At 45.8% G+C, this 9,460-nt stretch overlaps 1 pseudogene; it reads right to left on the bottom strand.

Moving 5' to 3' along the window:
• Window positions 1–2,449: 2,449 nt before the first annotated feature.
• On the bottom strand, window positions 2,450–8,585 carry LOC114489356 (annotated as a pseudogene).
• Window positions 8,586–9,460: the final 875 nt, after the last annotated feature.

Below are 9,460 nucleotides of genomic sequence, written 5' to 3'. Positions count from 1 at the left end.
GGTGGATCTGGACTGGCCTTGGAGGCCCAGCAGGTATCAGATAGACAGGAGAGTGGCCTCAGCTGCCTGCCAGGGGACGAGACACTCAGAATCCAGCACATGTCAGGCTGAACTCACTCCTTGGGGACCCCCTCTTCAAACTGAGGATTATGTGTGTCAGCTGCTAAAAGGTAGGTAAGAGGGAGATGTAAACACCAAGCCCCCTGAACAAGGTAATCTGAGACCACGTGAGCTATGCAAGTAAGGCTGAAACAGAAGTGCCTGTTTATGACTTAGCTTTGGGTGCCTCATACCATTTGACAACACAGGTCAGGCGTGGTGTGAAGGAAGCTCTGTACATGGGCAGGGTTGACAGGAGGTGGATTTGGGGGGACATCTTGGAGGCTGGCAGCCATGCTTGGAATGTGGTTTGTGGAATGAGGGAGGGGGAACATACCTCTTTCTACTCATCTTGAATCATTCAGCCTTCTAGGAGAGCTCCGGTATCAGTCCTGCTGGAAGGCATGGGTTAGGCAGCATGATGGATTTTAGTCTCAGCCCCTCTGCCAGCATTACACCAGGACTCTGCCCCTCTCTCATGGCCCATGCTGAAGTACAGTACATAGAAAGTTTTGGGGTTCTACCAGGGGGTGCTGCACAGGGAAGAAAAAAAAAAACTCAAGAAAAACAGTTTCCTTCAGAAAAGCATGAATACATGAGAGAATAATAGGGGGCATCTATTATGGAAATCTACAGTGTTTATGTAGACACTCTTCACAAGCATGGCATCAGAACAGAAAGGTCACCATTCAGGGTCATGGGGTCTGAGCTTCCCCTTTCTGTGACCCCACTGCAGTAGGAACAGGGCAGGACATGTTTAGGTCTTCCTCGTGCAGAACAGGATATGAAAGGGCTCAATGATAGTGTTCGCCTTCTTCTTGTATTGAAGTCAGTTCTGTTCCTAAGAAAAGTGTGACTTCAGGGTGCTGTCCGCACCCTCGCTTACACACAGGTAGATGTTTACCCTGTTCTCACCTTGAGTCTCATCAGACTCCCATCCATTGGGTCCATGGGAATTCTGTGTTCCAGGGCCATTGTGAACATTGTCTGGGAATGGGTGGCCATGAATGACTAAGATTGTACGTAACTGTTCTGCTTGTAGTATGAGCATTTTCCCATAGGACTTCAATAAACAAACAAGAGTTTAATGATACGGTAACTAAGAGTTCTGAGGTGGTGGCAATGGTATATTAAACCCTGTGGGGGCCATGACAAGGCACACGCATTACAGAAGTTCCCGTGTCACAGGCATCACGAACACTGTATGCAGATTAGGTGCACACAGTTCAGGCAGGTCCTGTCACCAGGCACAGTTGTCAGCAATGGCTGGGCAAGGGTCTTGTTTCACAGGTTATCTCAGTACTAACTGCCTGTGTATTGAGACGAGGAGGCAGCCCAGGCTCAAGGGAGGAGGTGGTGGCTTGCCTGGAAGCAAGTCCCCAAACTCACGCCTCCTGCTCAGGGTAGCAGAGTCTATCTATGTGGAGAAAGCAGTGGTGTCTGCTCAATGTCTGAATTTGGTCCCAAGCCCCTGCTGCCTCCATATCTTCCCTTGACCAGCACTGGGAGACCTGGAAGACTTGACCACTGAAAGCAGTTTAGCAGGAGCCTTGTGATCTCAGCCTTCCTCAGTGACAGATTCTGCCTCAACTTGGAATGCCAAACAAAAAGGCTGAGGTTGCCCTTTCCATTGTACAGATTAGGAAACAGGCACAGAAGTATTGACAACCCTTCCACAGGTCACACAGCTGGAGGGGGCAGCACTGAGACACAAACTCAGTGAGGACTGATCTGGCATCTATATGATGCTATGATCTATATGGTGCTGTGCACCATGAGATGCTGACTAAAGGTCTGAGTAAATCAGGAAAGAAGCCAAAAGAAGCCAAGGGAGGCAGTTAAAGGCCAAAGTAATAAGGAAAAAAGTGCCCTCTTCTAAGGACTACAGGTAAAGGACCTTCCCTGCTGAGTCCGTCTGAATTCCCTTTCCCTGGCAACAACCTAACTTAGATGTTTACAGGAGTTGAGTTTCTGAGTCTGAGAGTATGGGTTCCCTGCAGCCCTCCAGAACTCTACACTTTCAGTGAAATGGGAAATGAGTTATCTGGGCTTCCAATTAGTGTTGAAACACAATTTATTAGAACAGAAGACTGAAAAAACATGGAGTAACTCTGTGTTGACATTCCTGTAGTAATTAATGAACTGTTTGCCTATCACATCTCTTGTTATGAAAGTGGAAGATTTGTTTAACAAGCTACTTCTGTACTAATGACACTCTTGGGGAAGAATAAAGGAACAATGCACCTCCCCTGAACACTCCTCTGAGCTGTATGAAGTGTGTAGGCTACATCTGTCCTATGGCAGTTGAGGTGTCGCTGAAAGCTAATGACTTACTTGACTTCCGTGAAAAATTAGGGCTTGTCCCCTGAGTGTATTGTCTGGTGTTTGGCGAGGTGTGACTTCTGTGTAAAACCTCGTCCACACTCGCTGCACACATAGGGCTTCTCCCCTGAGTGGATCCTCTGGTGTGTCATGAGATTGTCCTTCACTGTAAAGCATCGCCCACACTCTGGGCAAACATAGGGCTTCTCCCCTGAGTGGATCCTCTGGTGTGTCATGAGATTGAACTTCACTGCAAAGCATCGCCCACACTCTGGGCAAACATAGGGCTTCTCCCCAGTGTGTGTGCTCTGGTGCCTAGTGAGGTTTGGTTTCTTTGAAAAGCCTCTGCCACACTCCTTACAAATATAGGGCTTCTCCCCTGAGTGTGTCCTGTGGTGTTGGGTCAGACCTGATCTCTGTGAAAAGCCTCTGCCACACTCCTTACAAATATAGGGCTTCTCCCCTGAGTGTGTCCTGTGGTGTTGGCTCAGACCTGATCTCTGTGAAAAGCCTCTGCCACACTCCTTACAAACATAGGGCTTCTCCCCCGAGTGTGTCCTGTGGTGTTGGATCAGAACTGATTTCTGTGTGAAGCCTCTCCCACACTCCCTGCAAACATGGGGTTTCTCTCTTGAATGATTCCCCTGGTGTGTGAGGAGACCTGACATCTCTGAAAAGCCTTGTCCAGGCTCCCTGCAAACATCGGTCCTGTCCCTGGAGTGTGTCTTCTGGTGTCTCTTCAACTGTGACACATGATTCAAGTCTTGCCCACACCCTCCATCCTTAATTGTTACACTTCTTGACACTCCTCCTCTTACTAAAAGTTTCCCTGAATCCACTGGATGCACATTCTGGACTGTGCTTGGCTCTTCCTCCATCATCCTCTCACCCTCAACAGACTTCCTCATTTGTACATGGGGAGGTTTCAACAAGGCCCCTGAAACCCTCTTCTGCCTGACCCTTTTAAGCAAACAATGGGACCTTCTTTTGACACCTTGAACTTCATCTGTGTCATTCCAGTTCTCTGTATCAGCTTGTTGCTGCAGCTCACTCTGATCCTCTGGGCAGGGCACCTCTGGTTGGCGGTGTCTTCTTGCAGATGTTCCTGGGAGGTTCTGAGAGGGGTGAATGCGTTTCACATGTTGTCTGAGCAGTTTCTTACTGCAGAAGGCCAAAGTGCAGAAGGGACATGGGTGGATCCCCTGTTTTGGTTTTGCTGAAACAGAAATTTTTGGTCAGGGAAGAAGTTGACAAGGCTTCCAGAGCCATATGCTTTGTCTCCTGATAGGAGTGGCCCTATAAATCAATCTTATCGTGGTGACAGTGTGTTCCTTCACAGTCTATTTTCCTTTTCATTTCTATGCACTACATCTTCGTCAGAAATCCAGAAAGGCCACATCAATGGTCTTTTCTACAATTTTCCCAGATTAAGGACTTTCAAGAAGCATCAGAGGCAATTTCATAACCTCTACGGATGGAACTGCAGTGACATTTCCCATATATATGTATCTGCTAAGTCCTATTAAAGACATAAGCCACAGTCCCCAAAAGGGAGATGCTACTCTTTGTTTCGCAAGAGTCTAAAAATATGTCTTCCCTCAAGCCTCACAACAAGTACCCATGCTTGATTTCATTCAGTGTTAGCCTGTTTCAAATACAATAGGAAGTTCCATTTCTAAATATTTCTCCAACCGTACTTCTCACACAGCTGACCCTCATACAGCTGTGACCAATCTACCATCCTCTCTCACTTGGAGATGAAGTAATCACAGAGGGGATTCCCAATGGAAGTTTATTCTCCAAAAATTAGCAACTCAGAATCTCAGAAGAGAGACATACCATGCTGCAGCTGAAAAGTGCACAGCTGTCTCATCTCACTCAGACACAAGGGTTCCCTAGTGACTCAGCTTGGGTCATAGGCACTGCATTTCCACCTGATAGGCATTGTACCTAACCCCCCCGTCCTAACCCCCTATGCAGAGACCGAGGCCTGAGTGGCATCAGCCAGCTTGAGGCCCATCTCTTTCCTTTCCTGCACTAGCTGATTCCTCTGCCATGATCCTTTGCCCACAGGTATTATTGTAAACGTTACCTCCTCATAGAGCCCTTCCCTGATCATCTGCCACACTGCACCCTCCCCTCTCACTGATCCCTAGGCACTTGTCCTGGATTTCATTTCTCCAGAGCATGAATCAATGTGTAATATTTACATACACGCAAGCATGTGTACCTGGGTTTCCCTCCTTCATCCATCAGCTGCTCAAGAGATTGAGCCATGATTCTGATCACTGTGTTAATCTAGCTCCTGAGCCATGTTTGGCTGATACTAGGAATTCACTGAACTAAATGCAATGATGAATCAATGCAATACTGAAATACACATTTCACTTAGAAATAGGAAGGATATCGAAAAGAAACAGCAATTAAAAGCTCAGAAAAAAAAATGTGTTGGTGAGAAAGCTGGTTAGTGCTTGTAACATTTTTGTGGGAGGTCCTCTAAGCCCTTCAATGCTATATGCTTTTGCAAGTTTTGTGCATGGAGTATTTTAAAAATTAGAGGAAGTAAAAAAAAGGTACAAATATTGTTCCCAAGGATGAAGGGAATTTGAAATGAATCCTTGATTTCTGAAGCATCTCACTGGAAACTTTACTAACTTTAACCTTGTGTTTTAATCTAGAGTTGGACCATGAAAATTCCTAAGGGAATTTGTCTTTTTTTTTTCAGATTGGGGAAGAACAGTGGTGCCACACATTACCCTGCTGTAAGCTCTGTCTCCCACTTACCACCATGCCTGATGCCCAGGTGCTGGGCATACTCGTCCCCATACCAGACCAGCAGCTCACAGCCTGGCCTGATGACCTGGCAGGTTCGGTAGAAAATCTGCCTGTGGTATTGAAAGGCCACCAGGTTCTGCTCTTCATCATGCCGGGCACAGTTCACATACCTGGGGTTGAGGCAGATGAAGGGAAAGAAACCACAGCAATGAGCCCTCGCTACCTGCCACAACCACGTGCAGCTCCTCACTTGACACTGAAGGCCCTCAGGCTCTGATGTCACCCACTTCCCACAACACTCCCAGGGAGCCTTCTGTTCAGTGTCTGGACCTCTGTCAGAATGCCATGTGAACACCTGTCTCCAAGGCCTGCTGACAGTGCTCATCCTGCCTAATGTCATTTTCCAAAGCCCGATCCCAGACTTAGGCTCCACCCTGATTGGCATAAAACCCAGTGATCCCTAGCTACTCTAAATGCTACACCAAGTTCTGTTTTACACCACACAAGCTGATGCTTGATATAGACTCTGCCCCTAGATTAGTTCACATTATTCAATACTCAGCCCCAGTCCATTGTCTCCTGAGAGGTGTCTCTGTATCTCCCAGACTTTACTGAGGGCACCATCTACTTGACTCAGCAAGGTTCCAATAGAAACCTGGACGTCTTTTTGTCTTAGCAAGATAGCAGAACAGTATTAGTGGATTCACACAGTCTTTCCCATGATAAAATAGAGCCCCTCAGAAAAGGATCCTATGGCCATTCCTCTGCAGACCTCAGAACAGAGTTCTAATTAGAACTCATGCTAGGATGCTTTACTGCTCTCATCAGTTTAGGCTACCCTGAAACCATGCACTTCTTGAAAAATATCACAACTATACTTATATTTTCTAAAAGCAATAGTTTCATGTCTGTCTGCAATATACCTACATAAGGACATGGACTGTGTGTTCTGTTCAAGCAATGAACTCATTTGTGTAAACTGGAACACAGGCAGTGCTTGGTTAATGTTCACTAGGTAAATGTTGTGTAAATCAGTGCCCCTGGTGAAAATAGCATCCTCCAGGTTTCCTCCAGTGATCAAATTGAATCTAGCATAGGGATTTATATTTTGAGGATATATGCTATTTTTTATCTCCTTTTTTTTCTAAATGAGTGTTCATTTGAAAGAGTACTATGTGGAGAACAAAGATGAACAGAGGATTGAGGGAGATCATTAGAGGGAGGCATGATGACAGGAAAAAGAAACACAGGCAAGTGGGAGATGAGAGTCCTCTTTGGCACCCAGATACCTAAAGACCTTACCTCATCCAGTTGGAACAGGATTTGTCTTTTCCATCCACATACTCATAGCATTTTCCCCCTTTGGTGATCTGTATTGCAGGAAAGAAGTTGAAGGTCTTTTTATTTTTACTTTTTGGTTGAGGAAGTAATAGTCAGAAGAACTATTTTACTCTACTGACATCAAAGCCCTTTCAGTCCACACAGGTATTCAACTGCCACCTGTGACCACGTATTTTTCTTGGCCATCATCTACACATCCAAGCCTGTCTGTCCATCAGAGCACGAGGCCCGCATGGGTGGAGCCGCTCCTTTCTACCGGTACCACTTTGTTCCCACTTACATTCTGATCCCTAAACAGGAGCTCTGTGTTCATGCAAAGTGCACTCAGTACACAGTGCTAGCCATATTATCCCCATCTATGTCTAGCATGTGAGAGGAAATGCCCCTCCAAGCATCAGGAACGATGTGGGAAGCCAGAGAACATAGAAACAGGTAAACATTTCTCACCACCCAGGCGTATCCACTCTCGGATGCCTCTTCATCTTGTGTGATCTGGCCCTCAAAAGGGCCAAAGCAGAGACCCACCGGCAGGTCAGATGCCTCATTCCACACTCCAAGACCAGCCTCAGGGATGCCCGATAACCCGATCCTCAATCCAGGGGGCAGAGTGAGAGCTGAGCGGTTAGGATGCCCCATGTCCACCACACTGTCTTTTATAAATGTAGGGGGGCCATGCACAGGACAGCTGTCAATGCAGAAGTATCGGCACTTTTCACAATCTGGAGGTGAGAGGAGCAGGGATTAGGAAAGGTGTAGGGTAGGTTCCTGCACATGAAGACCTTCAGCGAGAACCCAGGTACTCACAAGGCTGAGCCTCCATCCTGTACACCAGGTCACTGGAGGAAGGGACTGATTTAGGAACCAAGTGACCAAAGGAAATTATTGTATTAAGTCAAGGCATATACTCCTTTGTGAGGGCCACTTACAGAGGTAGTCATCATCTTGGGGCTCGCTGACCTCTCGGTACACTTGACCCTTTCTTTCTCGTAGGCTGTACATCTTCACATCAAGTTTCTTTCTCCTGAGTTCTAAGTTGGAGAAGAGCAGGTGAGTGAGGTTGGTGGGGTCTGGATTGTTAGTGTCTGTGTTCTCAGAAAACACACAATGTCCTCCCATCAAATTTTCCTCTGTTCTTCTATTCTTTAGTATTTCCCTCCGTTAACTGTTGGTTCAGATGGATTAATGATCCACACAGACAGCAGGTGAAAGGTAGAACTAAAATTTCCAGGTCTTACATTATCTGCTTTAACTTCACAACGTTTACTCACAAAATACTCCACGACATAAATACTCACTGAGGGCACATTATGTATGTTAGGCACTAAGCAAGGCCTGTGCTTACAACAGCAAGAGAGAACGGATGCATTATCACAGTTGAATTTATTGGACAACCCCACATGTTATTTTTAAAATTTAATTTAATGCTTTCAAACCACATATGAACTATGCATTCTTAAAGGTGTTATTTGTTTATTTATTTATTTGTTTTTAGAGAGAGGGGGAGGGAGGGAGAAAGAGAGGGAGAGAAACATCAGTGTGTGGTTGCCTCTCACGTGGCCCCCACTGGGGACCTGGCCTGCAACACAGGCATGTGCCATGACTGGGAATTGAACCGGCGACCCTTTGGTTCACAGCCTGTGCTCAATCCACTGAGCCACACCAGCCAGGGCCAAACTACGTATTCTTACCTTCACTTTACAAATTAGCATTCTGGAGCTTGGAGCTCAGAGAATTTGTAAGGTTTGACCAAACTCCAGTGCAAACCACAGTTTCAGCTCCCTCAGCCTAAATCCAGACTTATCTAAAGTGCGCTGTACACACCTAGGTCCTACCTCTCAGCAGTTCCAGAGGGCTTAGAGGAACTGCAGAGTACAAATTATTTTCACTTACCCAATTCTTGTCTGGAGTGCTCTCCGGAGGTCCTTGCTTCTCCAGGAGGGGTCTCTGGTTTCGGGACCTCCTCTGAGCCCCATTCAGTCAGCAAATTTGCTCTTCTGAACAATTTATTCAAACTAGATTCATTACTTAATTGCGTCCTGGACATTGCCCTCAATGTGGAGTCACAGGGCCAAAGGTCACATGCACTTACTTAATTCTTTAGGGCTTATGATACATTTTTCACATGCAAGGTTTTACTTACTACTTCAGAAACCCTTGGGAATACCTTAGGATTATGAAATTAATGGAGAAGAGAGGGCCTATATGGATGCTGAATTCCAGACTAGAACCCATGTCCTAAGGCTCTTTTCTTTCAAATTTCTCTATAATAGTGAGAGTGAGGGATACTGGGGCAGGAATAAAGACATACTTGGCAGAAACATATCTAGACAATGAAGAAAATTATGCTGATACTTGCAAATTGTTGTACCTTAAAATAATATATGCACATGGATTAGTTGGATCCCATCAATTCCGTTTGAATAAACGGAATGTGCCACTGGCTAGTTCTCTTCATTTCCTGATCTATAATATGCTAATTCTTAATGTTATGGTGAAAACAAAATTTAAGGATGGTCACCACAGTGTTTTGTGAGCTATGGAACACAGTCTGAATGTGAGAATATGGTCCTGCTATCGATTTACCCCTCTGTTATCTCCGTATTTGGCATCTCGCAAGAAATTATCTTCAGTGTCTGTTGATCCATTCTACTTTAATTTGTAATTGTGAGAGCATTCACTCAGCAAATGTCCAGGGGGGCCTCTCAGTGGCCCCGGACTTCTGAGAAGAATCAGGTATGGATCAGCCTCTCAAAGAGCTTACAATCCAGAGGCAGGCAGGCTGAACAAATGATTCCAAACAGGATGAGAGTGGCCTAATTAGTGCTCAGAAAAAAGAAGCTGGGTGTTTCTTACTTCTTCTTACATGGCTGGGCATTTGAAGCCAGTCCCACATGGATGAGTTTCTGTTGAGTAGTGTGTAACC

The sequence above is a fragment of the Phyllostomus discolor genome (assembly GCF_004126475.2).
Source record: "Phyllostomus discolor isolate MPI-MPIP mPhyDis1 chromosome 15 unlocalized genomic scaffold, mPhyDis1.pri.v3 mPhyDis1_scaffold_4, whole genome shotgun sequence".
NCBI lineage: Eukaryota > Metazoa > Chordata > Mammalia > Chiroptera > Phyllostomidae > Phyllostomus > Phyllostomus discolor.
This window is presented reverse-complemented; position numbering and strand designations above follow the sequence as displayed.